The sequence below is a fragment of the Halichoerus grypus genome, chromosome 5 (genome assembly GCF_964656455.1).
Source record: "Halichoerus grypus chromosome 5, mHalGry1.hap1.1, whole genome shotgun sequence".
NCBI lineage: Eukaryota > Metazoa > Chordata > Mammalia > Carnivora > Phocidae > Halichoerus > Halichoerus grypus.
This window is the reverse complement of record NC_135716.1, coordinates 160,805,989-160,823,133: the sequence shown is the minus strand read 5'-3', so window position 1 is coordinate 160,823,133 and position 17,145 is coordinate 160,805,989. Positions and strand designations below refer to the sequence as shown.

The 17,145-nt window shown below is 36.0% G+C and overlaps 1 protein-coding gene and 1 non-coding gene across 7 annotated transcripts in view; one reads left to right on the top strand and one right to left on the bottom strand.

Moving 5' to 3' along the window:
- The window catches only part of ZMYM4 (zinc finger MYM-type containing 4), a 133,544-nt gene that overhangs the window by 53,115 nt on the left and 63,284 nt on the right, over positions 1 to 17,145 (top strand). The window lies entirely within an intron of this gene.
- On the bottom strand, positions 3,643 to 3,727 carry LOC118540904 (small nucleolar RNA SNORA1). The gene has a single exon (XR_004919863.1). It is a non-coding gene; the product is annotated as a small nucleolar RNA SNORA1 (small nucleolar RNA).

Genomic DNA, 17,145 nt, shown 5'->3' with positions numbered 1-17,145 from the left:
GAGCAGGGAGCCTGATGGGGCGCTCCATCCCGGGACCCTGGGATCTTGACCTGAGCCAAAGGCAGACGCTTAATCGACTGAGCCACCCAGGTGCCCCAGTCTTTCATATCATTGTTCCTATCCCTGCACCCCACCTACAGCTTTGTAGGTAGTCTTCCATGTTTTTCTCCAGTGCTTCTAAAATCATTATATGCATAAATGTATACAGATAAATTATATATGTAAGGGTTTTGAAGGTTTTTTATTTTTTGTTCAACAGGTAGGATCATCATATACCTAAGATTTTTCTACCTAGCTTCTCTCATTCAGGAGTACTTCATGATATTCTTCCACCTCAACTGGGATAGCTCCAATATAGTATAATGTCCCATGGTTTAGATGTACAAGTCATCTTTTGCCCTGTTAGGCATTGATATTATTTTAGTTTTTTTACCATGATAAACGATGATGCATTAAAAATCCCTTAAGAATGTCCTTATATGGAGCGCCTGGGTGGCTCAGTCGGTTAAGCGTCTGCCTTCGGCTCAGGTCATGATCCCAGAGTCCTGGGATCGAGCCCCGCATCAGGCTCCCTGCTCCACAGGAAGCCTGTTTCTCCCTCTCCCACTCCCCCTGCTTGTGTTCCCTCTCTCGCTGTGTCTCTCTCTGTCAAATAAATAAATAAAATCTTGAAAGAAAAAATAATAATGTCCTTCTATGGATTAAAAAAAAATGTCCTTATATACTAGTAGTTTTATATGTATACATAGATTACAACGAGTGGGTATTGTTCAGTAAAGGGTATGTGTAATTTTAATAGATGTTGCTAGCCTACTTTTCCAAAACTTGAATGCCTTACATTTCCATCAGAAATGTATAAGAATACCCCATCATCCCATTAATATATATTGTAGCTCTTCTTCAGGTTTGGCAGTCTGTTGGATATGAAATAGCACAGTGTTAACTTTATCCTGCATTTTCTTAACTCCTATTGAATTTGAATTTAAGCAGTTTTTAATAAGTTCAGCATTTGGACTGGCTCCTCCGTATTGTCTAATTATAAATATTTGTTAAATAAGTGAATACTCTTTTCCCATTTCTTAAAGTTTTTTCATGACAATTTGTAGGCTTTTAAATTTTATTTTTAAAAATATATTTTTTAAGATTTTCTTTATTTGTCAGAGAGAGAGAGAGAAAACAAACGGGGGGAACAGCAGGCAGAGGGAGAAGCAGACTCCCCACTGAGCAAGGAGCTCGATGTAGGATTTGATCCCCAGGACCCTGGGATCGTGACCCAAGCCGAAGGCAGACGCCCAACCGACTGAGCCACCCAGGCATCCCTAAATTTTATTTTTTTAAAAGATTTTATGTATTTAGAGTGCACGTGTGCACATATAAGCAGGGGCAGGGGCAAAGGGAGAGGGAGTGAGGGATTCTCAAGCGGACTCCACGCTGAGCATGGAGCCCTGATGATATGGGGCTTGATCTCAGGACCCTGAGATCATGACCTTAGCTGAAATCAAGAGTCAGACGCTCAACTGACTGAGCCACCCAGGTGCACCAGACTTTTTAAATTCTGTAATAGTAGTTGCTAAGGTGAGTCATAGTAGGCATGGTAAAGGATAAATCTGAAAGAAGATTCAGGTATACTTTTAAAAAGATAAGACATTCATTCAGAAAATTTAACTTTTAAAATATATGACCTAATGTTCTTTTAATAATGGAGTAGGGGTTTTTTATTTCCTTTGTTTCCTTTTGTTTGTGTCAGCTTTTCCTAAACAAATGTATTTTTAAAAATATTTATTTATTTATCTATTTATTTATTTATGAGCTAGAGCATGCAAAAGAGAGAGCGAACACAAGCAGGGGGGAGGGGATAGAGGGAGAAGCAGACTTCCTGCTGAGCAGGGAGCTGGATGTGGGACTTGATCCCAGGACCCTGGGATCATGACCCGAGCTGAAGTCGGCTCAACTGACTGAGCCACCCAGGTGCCCCTAAACAAATGTTTTTAATATAAAAAATTTGGTTTTTTTTACCATCACAGTTTTCAGTCTTGGTTAAAAAAGTTTTCCTTACCCTTTGAATATATGCTATCCTAGTTTCTTGGAGTATTTAGAAAATATTTTTATAAAATATTAAATACAAAAGTATTTATAACATGTGAGCTATATTAAAAATAAAACCCTTGGCTTCACCACCCAGCTTTTATTTATTTATTTATTTATTTATTATTATTTATTTATTTATTTTTAAAGATTCTATTTATTTATTTGACAGAGAGAGACACAGCGAGAGAGGGAACACAAGCAGGGGGAACGGGAGAGGGAGAAGCAGGCTTCCTGCTGAGCAGGGAGCCCGATGCGGGGCTCGATCCCAGGACCCTGGGATCATGACCTGAGCCTAAGGCAGACGCTTAACGACTGAGCCACCCAGGCGCCCCACCACCCAGCTTTTAAAAAATGTGCCACATCATGCCTTTCATGCCAATCCCTCAGTCCCATTTTGTTCTCTCCAAATAGCTATTATCCTGGATTTTGCTTATTTCCTCAATTTTCTTATACTGTTTACCACCTTTACATTATTAATCAAGATATTCTTTAGTTTTGCTTGTTTATGGACTTTGTACTGTTTTTGAATTAAACTGTATATGTTACCACTTTCTTTTTATTATGTATTCCCGATACTTGACTATACTGTTGCATGTAGCTCTCATTCATTTATCACTGATGTGTATTTATTCATTAACTACATTACAATTTTTATTTTTTATTTTTATTTTATTTTATTTTTTTTTAAAGATTTTATTTATTTATTTGACAGAGAGATAGAACCAGAGAATACAAGCGGGAGGAATGGCAGAGGGAGAAGGAGAAGCAGGCTCCCCGCTGAGCAGGGAGCCCCATGTGGGGCTCGATCCCAGGTCCCTGGGATCATGACCCGAGCTGAAGGCAGATGCTTAACCGACTGAGCCACCCAGGCGCCCCAATTTTTATTTATTTTTAAAAAGTTGTGGTAAAAAACACATAATATAAAATTTACCATCTTAATTCTTTTCTTTAAAGATTTATTTATTTATTTAGTTAGTTAGTTATTTAGGGAGAGAGAAAGAGAGCATGTGTGTGAGTGGCCGGGGGTGGCCGGGAGGGGCAGAGGGAGAGTGAGAGACAGAATCCTCAAGCAGGCTCCCCGCTGCGTGCAGAGCCGGAGGTGGGGCTCAGTCCCATGACCCTGAGATCATGACCAGAGCTGAAACTAAGAGTCACCAAGAGTCAGCTCTTGGTGGCTGCTCAACCAGGCGAGCCACCCAGGCGCCCCTCATCTTAATTATTTTTAAATGTATAATTCAGTATTTTAAGACTGAGCCACCCAGGCGCCTTTAAAATAGCCCTTTCAAAAAGAACTTTTGTTCAAACCACAGTTGTAAATGTCAGTCAGTCTAGTTCTTTCGGTTGGGTTTCTTTGATCTCCGCTCAAATATGAACATACTTAAAGATTGCCCACCTGTAATATTTGGGATCCAATTTCTTTATTTTAGGACTCTGGAAGTCAAATTGTAGGAAGTACACTGATTGCTATTTTAGGCAAGTGGTCTAAAATTATTATTCTTTGTTTCTGATATTGAAAGGTCTTGTTACTCCACTCTACTCCATTAGCATAGCAGAAAATATTACAGGTCTCATTGTTACCACTGCAATAAATTTGCTGTGATGGAAGCATAACCTGTGTCTCAAGTGTAGTCATAGGTCATACTGTTTCTGTTGCAACAACTTAGCTGTGCATTCCTGGCAGGTATGTAAAGGAATTAATGTGTTTGTCTCTAATAAAACTGTGGACACTGAATTTTGAATTTCACATAATTTTCCATGTGTCAGGAAATTTTCTTTCTTTTTTTTTTTAAACCATTTAAAAATGTGAAAAGCATTCTTAGCTCATAGGTTGAACAGAAATATTGAATCTTCTATCTATGAACTTGGTATGTCTTCCATTTATTTAAATCTTTAATGCTTTTCAGTAACATTTTATGATCTATAAAGGATTTTCTTGTAAGCTTTTTATGTTTTAGCATTTAATGAAATTTATTTTTGGATGTAGGATAAGATTAGGGTTCATTTTTTTTCCAGATGAGTATCTTATGCTACCGCATGTTAAAAAATTCATCTTTTCATCTAAATAGTTGATGTTTTTGTCACTGAACTGAATTGGCACTGAGATATATTTAAGTTCTATATATGTGGGAATCTCTTTTTGGAAATTGTTTAAAATTCTGTTAATATTTGTATATTTACAAAATTATATATTACTAAATATTAATATTTCTATACCAGTGTCATTGGTTTTATTTGTATGTATTTTTTTTTTTTTAAAGATTTTATTTGTCAGAGAGAGAGAGAGCACAATCAGGGGGAGTGGCAGGCAGAGGGAGAGGGAGAAGCAGGCTCCCCGCTGAGCAGTGAGCCCGATGTGGGACTCGATCCCAGGACCCTGGGATCATGACCTGAGCCGAAGGCAGTCGCTTAACCGACTGAGCCACCCAGGCGCCCCTATTTGTATGTATTATTATAAGAAATATTTTATTTCTATATTATTACTATGTGTGTATTAGCTTTTGGGTATAGACGTTTTTCTGCTATGTTAAGCCATTGCCTTAGTTTTATCTTTATTTTATTTTATTTTATTTTATTTATTTTTGTAAGTAGGTTCCATGCCCATTGTGGAGCCCAAGGAGGGGCTTGACTCATGATCCCGAGATCAGTACTTGAGCTGAAATCAAGAGTGGGATGCTTAACCAACTGAGCCACCCAAGTGCCCCATCTTTTGTGTTATTTTAATTTTTTTTAAAGGGGGAGGTTAGAGGAAGAGGGAAAGAGAATCTCAGGCAAGCTCTATGGCTAGCACGGAGCCCAAAGTGGGTCTCCATCTCATGAACCTGAGATCATGACCTGAGCAGAAACCAAGAGTTGGCTGCTTAGCCAACTGCACCACCCAGGAACCCCTAAAAATCTAATAGTCTTTTAAAATTTGAGTATATAGTTATCCGTACATGAAACCATATCAACTAAAAATATTTCATTTCTTTTTCCCAGTGACTGCTCAAATTATATAATTTATTATTTTTGCTAAAACTTGTAGGATTACATTAAATGATAATCATGGTAGTTGTCATCATTGATTAATTTGTGAGTCCCAGTTAATTAGTTCTCATATTTTGTTATTTAGGGCTAATTATTGTTAGTTTTTGTCACATAGGCTTAGGCTTTATTACATTTTTTTTTAAAGGTTTTATTTATTTATTAGAGAGAGAGGGAGAGCATGAACTGGTGGGAGGAGCAAGGGGAGAGGGAGAAGCAGGCTTCCCGCTGAGCAGGGAGCCTGATGCAGGACTTGATCCCAGGACCCCAGGATCGTGACTTGAGCTGAAGCCAGACGCTTAACTGACTGAGCCACCCAGGCGCCCTACATTTTTTTATATATTCCCAGTTTACCTTGTGGAATGGCTGAAGAATATTGGTATTTATATATTCCTGGATTCCATTTGTTAATATTTTGTTAAAATGGATAAAGTTTGTTTACACGTGGAGTTATAGCTTTATTAAATGTTTTCTAGAATTCAGTTAAATATTTAGGCTTGGAGATTTCTTGGTGTGAGATTTTAAGTTATGAATTAAATTTTTCAAACAATATAAAGTTTTTCTTTTATGTTTCATCTTTTGTCAGTTCTGGTAAGTTTTATTTTTCAAGTAGTTTGTCCATTTCATTTAAGTGGTCTTTTTGTCTTTCAATTTGAGGCAGTTTAGTGGGAAGGACAGTGGCTTCTAATTGGAGTTTTAATTTGCATTTCCCTGCTAATGATGTGGCACATCTTTTTAATGTGTGTATCGGTCATTCTTTTTTTTTTTTTTTTTTTTTTAATGTGTGTATCGGTCATTCTTAAATGTTCTTTTGTGAAGTGTCTGTTCAAATCATTGCCCATTTTTAAGTTTGGTTGTCTTTTTGTTATTAGGTTGTAAGGATTCTTATATATTTTGGATGCACATCTCCTGTTGTATAGATCAATAGACTGAAATAGATGAGGCTATCTATGTCCATCTATCTGTAGCTGTCTATAAATCTCTTCATATCCATCTGTCCATCCATTTTGTGGCTTGGCTTTTCATGATCTGAGTGGTGTCCTTGAAAAGCAGTTTTTAATTTTGATGAAAAAACTCTTCATTTTATTATTATTACTATATTTTTGTGGTGTGTGTTCTTTGTGTTCTAAGAAACCTATCCAAGATCATGAATATTTATACTTTTTTTTCCCTAGAAACTTGATGGTTTTAGCCTTAGCTTTTATAATTAGGTTCATCATCCACTTCAACTTAGTTTTTGTATATAGTGTAATGTAAGAGTCAAATATATAATTTTGTGTGTGGATATCTAGCTGAATCAACACCATTTATTGAAAAAGATTATTCTTTCTGATTGATTTACCTTGGTACTTTTGTTGAAAATCAGTTGATCTGCATGTTGGGTCAATTTCTGGACTCATTATGTTCTGTGGATCTGTATGTCTATTCTTAGGGTGATACCACACTGTCTTGATTACTTTAATTTTATATTAAATCAGGTATTCTAAGTCATATTTTTCAAAGTTTTACTATTCTAGATCTTTTTTTTTTTTTTAAAGATTTTATTTGTTTATTTGAGAGAGAGAGAGAGCATGAACAGGGGGAGGGGCGGAGGGAGGGGGAAGGCAGGCTCCCTGCTCAGATCATGATCTGAGCGAAGTAAGCGACTGAGCCATCCAGGCATGCCCCATTCCAGCTCTGTTCTTAAACATTGTTTTGTCTGTGGAAGTCCTTTGCATTTACGTATATATTTTGGAATTAACATATAAATTTATACAGATAAGCCACTGGGACTTTGATTGGAATTACATTATCTGTAGATTAATTTGGGGGAGAATTGACATCTTAAATATATTCAATCTTCTTACTTAGGTCTTCTCTAAATGTCTAAATAATTTCTAGATTATTAATTAAGTTTCTAAATAATCTTGTACTTCTTAGTCTATAGATTTTGCACATATTTTATAAAATTTAATATCCCTTTATATATTTTTCTGTCTTTCCAGTATTTTGCCTGGATATTTTGTTTGTGGATAAATTTATGGACAGCTTTCCCCCACGGAGATAGCCTTCCTTCCTAAGTCAGTGAATAATCATCCTTTCTTTGCTTACTTGAAATGTATTCCTATTTTTTTATTACATTATAATGATGGAAAATTCTTTTTTCTGATTTCCAAATGACCTTTATTATCTTTGTAGATATATTCCCTCAATTTGAGGACTTTCTCTTCTCTTTATTGTTTGCTCAAAGATTTTTTTCATGAATGAATATTAAATTTTGTCAAATGATTTCTCTTTACTGAGATGGTCATGTTTTTTTCTTTTATTGTGTTATGTGGTGAACTGACTTATTTCAGTACTAAACCCACCTTGCATTCATGGGATAAATCCTACTTCGTTGTGATCTATTATTTGTTTTATATATTTTCAGTTTGCTAATATTTTAAGTATATTAGTCTTTTAAGCACCTATGTTTATGAAGGATATTGGTGTAAAGTTCTTTTTTTTTTTAAGATCTTATTTATTGAGAGAGAGAGATTGTGAGCTGGGGAGGAGCAGAGGGAGAGGGACAAGCAGACTCCATGCTGAGCGTGGAGCCCCATGCAGCGCTTGATCCCACAGTGCTGAGATCATGACTTGAGCCGAAATCAAGAGTCAGATGCTTAACCGACTGAGCCACCCAGGCTCTGCAAGTTCTCTTTTGTAATGTCTTTCTTTGGTTCTGGTTGCAGAGTAATACTGGCCTCATAAAATTAGTTAGGAAGTATTCCTTTCTCTTATCTTTACTGGAAGAATTTCACGTAAGATGGGTATTATATTTCTTTAAATGTTTAATTTACTAGTAAAGTTATTTGGGCCTGGTGCTATTCGGATTTTCTTTTTCTTCTGTTTCTAGTTTGGCAGTTTGCACCGTTCAAGGCATTTCCTATAAGTCAGCATAGTTGAATAGAACTTTGCATGATGAGGGAAATGTTCTGTATTTACACTATTAGAGTATCCACTAGCTACTTGTGGCAGTTGAGATTTGAAATGTCATGAGTGCAAAACTGAAGTTTTAATTTAATTTAAATGGACATAGGTGGCTGGTGGCTTCCTGTATTGGACAGTGAAGATCTAAGCTGGCGAATTTATTTCTGTGAAGTTCTTAATAATTTTTAAATGCGTTGTCATTCAGTTCATAGCATTTTAAAATTTATTCTTAATTAAGTTGTTTATAATATATTTTTTAGAGATTTTATTTGAGAGAGTGTGTGCGAGAGCGTGAGCAGGGGGAGGGGCAGAGAGAGAAGCAGACTCCTCCCTGAGCAGGGAGCCCACTGCGGAACTCCATCCCAGGACCCTGGGATCATAACCTGAGCCGAAGGCAGATGCTTAACCAACTGTGCCACCCAGGTGCTCCTGTTTATAATATTTTCTCACTTTATTTTTAGTCTCTATGAAATCTTCACTACTGTACCTTTCATTCCTGATACTAGTAATTTTGTGTTCTCTGTCTCTCAAGTTTCTTCATATTAATTTTTTATTAACATATTTAATTGTGAAATACACATAAACTGAAATTTACCATCTTAGTTTTGTTTTTTGAGAGAGAGAGAATCTTAAGCAGGCTCCATGCTCAGCACGCAAACCTGATGTGGGGCTCGATCTCACAACCCTGAGATCATCACCTGAGCCGAAACCAAGAGTTGGATGCTTTACCGACTGAGCCACCCAGGCACCCCTACCTAGATCTTAGCCATCTTTAAGTGTACAATTCAATAACGTTAAGTATGCTGGCATTGTTGTGCAACCAATCTCCATAATATTTTCCATCTTGCAAAACTGAAACAATACCTGTTAAATAATAACTCCCCATTCCTCCTCCCTCCAGCTGTGTCACCCACTCTTCTACTTTCAGTCTATGACTTTGACTACTCCGGGTACCTCATATAAATGGAATCATATTATGTATATGTTTTTATGACTGGCTTGTTTCACTTAACATAATTTCCTCAAGGTTCATCCACGTTGTAGCTTGTGCCAGAATTTCCTTCCTTTGCAATTAGTAGAATTGGTGTCTCTTGTGTTTAATGAGCTCATAAGAGTAACAGAGTGAAATTATTATAATTTTACTGATGCCATTGAGGTAAAAAAATGCAAGTTACTCTGTACAGTTTTATAGTTCTTAAAATGATTATTTTAACATTGTAATTTTTTCTGGCTATAAGGGGTAGGAGAAAAAATGAGGTTCAGGACCTGAACAGATCCTTGTTTATCTCAATAGAAAGGGATATCAGCTGATTCTGGTGTGGCAAGAAGGGAGAGAAGATGAATAATATAACCATGTTACAGAAGTTTTGGAATTAGAAGGAAGAATAGCAGGAATGTATAACTATAGAATGGAACACAGCTGGAGCTGTTTCCTCATATCTCTGTGGCATTGTGCTTCTGGTATTATTGGCATAAATTACTTTTATTATATTTTAAAAATTTCATTTTATTCTGCTTCCAAAAATAATATGCTCTGAAATACTGAAATATTATAAAAACATGTAAGCGTTTTACTTCATTAAAATGTATGATACTCTGTTATAGTGATGTGTTTTAGTTTTAATAGACCTTGGACAGTTTTTAGGTACATACTGAATGTATCAATTTTTTAATTTAATTTTATTTATTTATTTGACAGAGAGAAAGAGTGCATATGCAGGGGGAGTGGAAGGCAGAGGGAGAGGGAGAAACAGATTCCCGCTGAGCAGGGAACCTGATGCAGGGGCTCAATCCCAGGACCCTGGGATCATGACCTGAGCCATAGGCAGACGCTTAACTGACTGAACCAACCCGGCGCCTCAATTTTTTTTTTTTTTTAAAGAGAGCGAGTGCACGAGGGTGGGGAGGGGCAGAGAGAGAGAGAAAGAATCTTTAGCAGACTGTGTTGAGTGGGAGCCTGATGCGAGGCACGATCTCACTACCCTGAGATCATGACCTGAGCCGAAATCAAGATTCAGTCATTCAGTGGACAGAGCCACCCATGCACCCCTGAATGTATCAGTTTGTAGATATTGCTGCTTTCTTGATCATTATTTTTAGAGCACTATAAATATCCATGAACATTCAAAAAGTAGTCTATTGTCTTTAGTTGTCCTTAGTGAAGAAGAAATGGTTGTTTTATAAGGTGTTTTTTTTTTTTTTTAAGATTTTATTTATTTATTTGAGAGAGAGAATGAGATAGAGAGAGAGCATGAGACAGGGGAGGGTCAGAGGGAGAAGCAGACTCCCTGCCGAGCAGGGAGCCCGATGCGGGACTCGATCCTGGGACTCCAGGATCATGACCTGAGCTGATGGCAGTCGCTTAACCAACTGAGCCACCCAGGCGCCCTATAAGGTGTTTTATAATGTGCTTTAAAATCACATTTTTTTTACCTTAATACTGTACAAAGTAGACTATTGAATTTGATAATATGTAACTAATTTCTCTCAGAGGTATTTCAAATGTCAGCATTTTTTGGTCACCTTTTAGTAATAAAATCTTTTAATTATAAAATCAAATTGTTCTGAATATTCCCCTGGTTCAAACTATTTTTTTTTCCTATGGGAACAAATAAAAGCAAAAGTTAGTGAAAGTAAGTTCTGTGAATCTCACCTACAAGTCTCCTTATTGAATGTTTAGAGGTTACAATGGCATACTTGAATAGTTCCACAATAACAACACATAATCAAATGAAAACAAGAAAAGAGAGCTGTAATCTTTAGTTGGGACTTCTTGAGGAAACTCATTCATCTTCATTAGGACTTAACGTAGATTGTTGGTGATTGATCTGGCTTCAGTAAATGTTCATATCTGGTGTGGTACGGCATTCATTGGTTCATCTTTGTTGGTAGAAGATTCGATGGGCTGGGTACTAGGGGGGTGTTTTGTGGAAGAAATTGAACCATCTGATAAGAAGTTTGACTTGATGAATCTAAACATTACTTTCAACCTCTGGGTGCAGTGATTTATTATCTGCATAGTTTGTTTATGCCTGGCTCATAAAAAAACTAGAGCCTGTTACTCAAAGTGTGGTCTCTGGATCAGCAATATTAGCATCACCAGGGAGTATGTTAGAACTCAAATTCTGGCTCTCATCCTTGACCTACAGAACCAGAATCTTTGGGGGGTGATGTGGAACTCAGGTGTTGTGGAACTCAGGTATCTATTTCCAATAAGCTCACCAAGAGATTCTGATGGCCAGTAATCATTGATTAAACATTGTTTTAGCTCAGTGATCCTCAAGCATTACTCTGCATTAGAAGCAAAATTTTCTAGGGGTGCTTGTTTTTATTTTGTTTTTAAATTCTTTAAAGTGAGATAAAATTTACATATAACATTGCATTAGTTTTAGATGTACAACATATTGTTTTGCTTTATGTATGTATTGTAAAATGATTACAGCAATAAGTTAACATCCATTGCCAGTTACTTATTTGAAACACTGATAGAAATATATTTTACATGGAGACCTACGTGTGTACAAGCATTTTTTATAGTATTACTTACTGTCACTCTGAATGTTGCACTTTGTTTTCTATTCTAGCCTTTTTTGTTTTTTTAAAGTCATCTCCATGCCCAGCATGGGGCTTGAACTCACAACCCTGAGATCAAGAGTCATATGCTCTACTCACTGAGGCAGCCAGGTGCTTCTTCTATCCTAGCCTATTAAAAAACAATTTCCTGGCCCTGGTTCACTAATGGGCAATAGTGGGGCAATACCTGCAGGTTGAAAGAACACTGGATTGTTGTATTCTAATTATTATCCCATTTCCATGAAAAGTTTTCTGTTGGTTACCGGCCTGTTAATAGCCAAGATTGGTTTTCAGCTTAGGATCATATATATGAATTACCATTCTTTCTATTACTGTAAGTGTGCCTTAATGAGAATCAGGATCTGTCAATAAGGGCCGAAGCTAGAATGACTGTTGAATAGCAGCTAGTAGTTTCAGACAAAGCCACATAAGTTCAGCTGTTGATGAATTGCATGTTTATGAAGAGTCAGTTATTTCCAAACCCATTTCTTTTAGTTGTACTTGTCATTGTAATTATATGATTTTAATTGTTTTTACACTAATGAAATTTACTCTGAAAAGCGAGTTGTTTCTGTGAATAATTTGAATGCTTTGGAAAAACTTAATTGGTAAGTCAGTAAAAATATGGAGGTGCAAATGTCTTTATTTTGTTATTCCACTTTAAAGAAACCAAAATTGCAATCATGAACTTTGCGTTATGGGTGGGACTTGCAAGAAAGAACTCAAATTTACATGCACCTTTTGCAAGTCTTGGTTGATCATCAAATGATTGGCCAATGTGTCTTTATATATCCCAAATAAAAATAATTGTTTTATTTTTTAATGATTCCTGGCTTTATTGGATTTTAACTGTTAAACTACATTCTTGATCTTATAGTTCAGTGAGGCTTTTATTACTAAGGAAATTGTATTTTATTGAGTAACAATCATCTCTTAGAAATATCTCAGTGACAAAATGCTAATTTAACCTTTTATTTAAAATGAACCAAGATTACCTCGTTTTAACCTTATTGTTACTTGTTTTACATTCTTCAGTTTGTTTTGTTTTCCTTTGATTTTTTTTTAATATAAGAGAGAAAAGCAACCTCAGAATTGTTAGAGAACCATGATTTCTAAAGTTAAAATTATAATTAATCTTACTTTATTTCTGAAAATTATGCTTTGATTAAAAGCAAAAATGTCTGAAGGCATTAAGTAATACATTGGCAATGAAAGTAACAGCCCTTTTGTAATAGTTCATTTATGTGTTTATTGGATTTCTTAGCTCATTTTAAGGTACGTTGATTCTTAGGTAGAAATATCAGTATACCTCTTAAAGCAGAGACTAAGCAGGAAGACCAGGAATAAAAGCTGACCTGGCATTATGAAATTTACTTGCAGTATCAAACAAAAATATTGTACTTAAATTGCTTAAAATAACTTTCATTCTCCTTTCACTAAGTTTTACAACTTACTTCCATTTAACACATGTACTCCTTTCATCCTTTACAAAGGAAGTTTATGTACTGATCACATCCTCTGCTGCCCATAGATTTTCCTTCTGAACTCATTAGTTATTCCCTCTTTATTGGATCATTCCCATGGGCATACTGCAAGCTGTAATATTCTTAAAAAAACAAAAACAAAAACACAACAACTCACCAGAAAGTAAAAAAATAACAAGGAAAACAAAAACAAAAATACGAAGTCAGAAAAAGTCTTCCCTGCAGATTATAATCCAGTTTCTGCTTATTTTCTTTAATTTAGAGCAAAATTCTTTTGGAGAGTTGTCTGTGCTTAAGGTTCCCCACTTCTGTCTTCTCCGTCTCTGTTGGGATCACCCCACTCCAGCTTGTACACTCATTTTTCCACTGATAAAGCTCTTGTCAAGTTAGAAGTTCATTTCCATTTTACCAGTATTAATAATCATTCCCAATCTTCATTTTATGTGTTATCTCAACAGCTTTTGTTACGGTTGGCCAGTCCTTTCTTGTTGAAATAGTGTCCTTCACTTAGTTTCTTTGACATCAGTCACCTAGTTTTCCTCTTGCCTCATTGGCTGTTGCATCTTAGTTCCTTTTCCTGATTCCTTCTTTCTACCAGATTTCCAAATGTTGAAGAGGACTCTTTAGCTCTTTTCCATCCATAGTAAATAAATTTGCTAGGTGTTCTCATCTAGTCCCATTAATTTTAAGTACCATCTCTTCACTGATTCCCAAATATATATGTCATTTCTTGGCAAGAGTCTCTTTAATTCCTTTTTAATGTATCTCCAGTTGAAGATTTAATAAAGTTCTCAAAATTAACAGGCCCAAGACCAAGTTACCCCTTCCTGTCTGTTCCTCCTTTAGTGTTCCCATCTCAAGAAATGATACCCTGTTGTGTTAACCTTTGCTTCTTTCATATCCAGCTGCTTGTATACCGGGAGATGCCACTAACCTTTAAAACATACCCAAATCTGGGGCGCCTGGGTGGCTCAGTCGTTAAGCGTCTGCCTTTCGCTCAGGTCATGATCCCGGGGTCCTGGGATTGAGCCCCGCATCAGGCTCCCTGCTTAGCGGGAAGCCTGCTTCTCCCTCTCCCACTCCCCCTGCTTGTGTTCCCTCTCTCGCTGTATCTCTCACTGTCAAATAAAATCTTTAAAAAATAAATAAAAATAAAAAAATAAAACATACCCAAATCTGACTGTTTTTCCCCACATTCACCATTACTATCCTGGTCTTAGTCACCAGTTTTTCCTTGGATTATTGCAGTAGTCTCCTAACTGTTCTTCCTGCTTCTGTTCTTCATTCCCTGTAACATTTAACAGCCTTAAAGAAGTCATACAGAAGCTAGGGTGATCCTTGTAAAATATAAATCATGTTAATCCCTCTTCAGGATCTTTTAATGACTTCCTTTCACACTTGAATATATTGTATTTTTTCCTGTGGTCTGCAAATTCATAATAGACCTATCCTCTGGCTTTTTCTCTCTTCTCATTTTTTAGTACTCTTCCTCTCACTCATTTAGTTCCAGCCATATGGTCCTTGCTTTTCCTAACATATGCCAAGCATGTTCACAGTGTCTAACAGCTAGCAGTCTTCCATGAGAAATTTATGCTTTCAAGTGTTTCACTAGCTTCTGTGATCCCCAAATAAATGTAGTGTCATGTTTTGTTCTGTAGATTTAGGCTCTGAAAAACAGAAGCTATTTCTTTTGATTATTTGGGCCTCAAGGATGAGTAGAATTCTTGTCCAGTTAATTACGTAGCTTAATATAACTAGTACTTACGTTTTAACCTCATTAAGATTTGTTTAGCCTACAGATTTCTTGGGTGATAACTAGCAAAATTTCAAATTCAAATTAGATGCTTTGTTAGAAATTGCTGTCTCTGAGGAAGCTTTAAATCTCAAGTGCATTTTCAAATAAGGATAAAAAATTTGTTTTTAATAAATGATAGATACATGTGCTTCAAAATTCAAAAGATACAAAAGGTGTGCTTTGAAAAGTTGGTGTTTCTGTTTTCTAGCTACCCAATTATGATATTCATAGAAAACCAATGAAAGATATTTTTATGTATAAATAATTATATATACACATAATTTTTTGAAAAATATATCAGTGATAGCCTAATGTATATATATATTTGTCACTTAGATATTTTTACTTAATTAACCTGGGAAACTCATATAAAGCTACCTCATTCTGTTTATGACCACATAATATAATATTGTAGGTATGTATTGTAATTAATTTAGCCTCATTGATGAATAGATAGACTATTTCCAGTCTTTGCTGCTATAAATGTTTTTTCATAGTACTCTTACAAGATTATATCTGTAGGACTAATAAAACATTATGTTAACTGTACTGGAATTAAAAAATGAATAAAGATTATATCTGTAGGATAAAATCTTAGAAGTTGAAATGCTGGCTCAAAGGTATGTGTATTTAAAGTATCATAAATATCGCCTGGTTCTTTATTAGGATTGTACTAGTTTATACTCCTACCAATTTGACTGTAGCAGTTGGCAAACTTTTTCTTTCAAGGGCCAGATAGTAAATATTTTAGGCTTTGCAGCTCACATATGGTCTATGTCACAAACTCTTCTTCGTATATATTTTTTGGCTTTGGGTCAGTGTCTGGCAGCTTTGGCCTATATCATAGCTGCCAGGCTGTTATCAAAACCTTTTGTCATTACCAACTTGCTATGTGAACATGGTATCTCATTGAATTATTAATTTGCATTTCACTTACAAGCATAGCTCATCCTTCATGTTTCCTTTCCTGTGAAATGTTCATTCAAATCCTTTTCTTTTATATGTGTATTTGGTTGTTTGTATTTTTATTGAGGTATAAGAATCTTAATCTTTTATTCATTAGAGAAATGACCCTTTCTCATAGAATATATGATAAAATCTTTTCAACCAGTTTATCTTTAATCTTTTGGTTTGCTTTGTGTTTTCTTCTCCTTAGGAATTTTTTTTTTTTTTAGGATTTACTTATTTTAGAGAGAGAGCGAGACAGTGCATGAGTGGGAGGAGGGGCACAGGGAGAGGGAGAGAGAGAAGCAGAGCATGGAGCCCGACGTGGGAATCAATCCCATGACCGTGAGATCATGACTGGAGCTGAAATCAAGAGTTGGACGTTCAACCAATTGAGCCACCCAGGCACCCCTAGGAATTTTTTCGTCACATTTGATCTGTTACTGTTTTACTCAATAAATTAGTCTTTTATTCTAGATTTTATGTCATTTTTAGAAAGGCTTTTCCTCAGTTTAAGACTTAAAATAATTTTTCCATTTTTTTATATTAGTATTTTTTATGTTTTTTTTTAAGATTTTATTTATTAGAGTGAGAGTGAGAGCACTCGTGAGAGAGCACAGTGGGGGGAGTGGAAGGTACGGGAGAAGGTGGGGAGTGGAAGGTACAGGAGAAGCAGACTCCCTGCTGTGCAGGGAGCCTGACATGGGACTTGATCCCAGGACCCTGGGATCATGACCTGAGCTGAAGGCAGATGCTTAACCCACTGAGCTACCCAGGCGCCACCTTAAATACATCTGGAAATTATTTTGACAGGAGTTAAGGATCCACTTTTTCCAAATGGTACCCTTTTCTCCCAATACCATATCCTGAAGTTAAATGTAGTGATTTTGAAAGTTCCTTGCAATATTACTTTTTACTCTTGACTTCTCATGTAGTAATAGAATTTAGATTAAGCTGCTGACCACATGAAATGCATATTCTTTCATCATTAACAGTTACTGAGCATGTGCTATGTGGTCTGGTACTAAGGATAAAATCTTGAGAAGGCTCTAATACCCCTGGCCTTCAGTTGCTTACAGTCTGGTGGATTTATCATACCATATGTATGTGTGTGTTTTAATACCCTACTCTGTATTCATATTTTTCCCTAATTTTTTCTTACTATGAGAATTTTCAAGTAAATAGAATAATTGAAAGAATAGTACATTTAATATCTATAATGTTGTGCATGCTCTTTCATCCCTCCCTGCTGCTCTCTGTAGTATATATGTGAAAGTAAGTTGTAGACAT